Genomic DNA, 1,742 nt, shown 5'->3' on the forward strand with positions numbered 1-1,742 from the left:
ATTTTAAGTATGTCAATACCGACGGCTAGAACTGGGCTGGAAAATGCAAAATTCTACATCGTTATTAAGGTAACGGTTGGAGTTTTACAGCGAAATTTAAAATGCAACTTAAATGCATGTGGGTGTCGATGTGAGAAAGTGACAGAAACTGAATTTTTACATAAAATCGAGAAAAAAATGATAAGGATTTGGTATATAAGGACAAATATTCCTATTCACTATCGTAGGATAAGTACTCGATTCTCCTAGCAATGTACTTCTTACTAGGACTGAATAGAATGCAATATACTCCTCAGTGCTCTTAACTGCACAACTCGTATTTTACACTTTCAAAACATAACGTTTGAGCTGAAATCCTCTCGGGCCAGCCTAGACCTATGCAAACCGTTATCTAGACTGATTGTCTTACTATATAATAGGCTAAAGCATTTCTGAATGAGAAAATAATAAATATATGTATAATTGCATCCTTGTATAAAATTTTGTATATCTGGGCTCCCAAAACCATATAATAAATCATACAAAGCCTGTAACATGCACTGACTGGCCTACCTACGGTACTCACCAGTTCAGCTGTCAAAACGTTTTCTTTATTTTGTTTGCTTGTTTGTATGGTGTTTTACGTTGCATGGAACAAGTGGTTATTCAGCAACGGGACCAACGGCTTTACGTGACTTCCGAACCACGTCGAGAGTGAACTTTTATCACCAGAAATACACATCTCTACCCCACAATGGAATGGTCGAGAATCGAACTCGTGGCCACCGAGGTGGCAGGCAAAGACCATACCAACCACGCCACTCAGGCGCTTTTTCTCTATTCTGATCGTCTTCTTGATGTGCAGGGCAAATGTTTTCGAGTTGAATTCGCTATGCAGTGCATTTCCAGCATTTTCTTTTTCTTACTATACAATAAAATAAAAGTTTATTTAATCCAGAGAAAAAGATTGTAAGAACCCACAAAGTTACAGGCTCTACTGGCTACAGAAAACTTGTATTACGATCATCGTGGCAAACTCACTTTTTCGACTGAAATGCGGGTTTACAGTGCTTTCCCTGTACACATTTCTTCCTGTATAGTGACACGATAACCTCCTGCAGTACAAGGAACATTTATTCGTACATTTAGACTTCAGAAGCCTAAGAAACATGACAAAATACGCCAAACACACCAACTGCGACCACAATAATCCAAAAACGCACTTTTTACTACGTATTACAAAACAATAACAGACGCTATTGTTTTGCTTGGTTGTTATTCTGTAAGGTGGAATTAGCCCATCAATAGTAAGACAGCATTCTAGAGATATAGCAAAGCTACTTCCCGATATATGTAACAAGGAACCAACTTGGACTAAACAATCTAAACTACGATCTTAGTCCCCACAATTCTAAAACCAACTCGGAATACAGAATATTTCAAAGCCCTCTTCCATTGTCTCTGAAGTCCAGGAGTCAAAAGGCGATTATTACGAGGCGGGACTGCGGTTTTATGTTAGCTGCGTAAACTAGAAGCCTTCCTGAAGCCCAGGAGCCCTCTTTTAAGTAAACTATTCCGCGTCCCTGAACGTCCAAGCAACTGTGTTTGTGGAGTGAGGGCTTAGAACCAGGAACCATGATGCGATTATTATGAGGTAGAATTAACGCGTACTGTTGACAGCGGAAAGTAAACGCCTCTACAAATCTCAACAGCCCGGTTTTAAGTACAATGAAACGTTTCCCTTTTGAGCTGTTTTTTCTTTT

This window comes from Macrobrachium nipponense, chromosome 45 (assembly GCF_015104395.2).
Source record: "Macrobrachium nipponense isolate FS-2020 chromosome 45, ASM1510439v2, whole genome shotgun sequence".
In the NCBI taxonomy this organism is placed as follows: Eukaryota; Metazoa; Arthropoda; class Malacostraca; order Decapoda; family Palaemonidae; genus Macrobrachium; species Macrobrachium nipponense.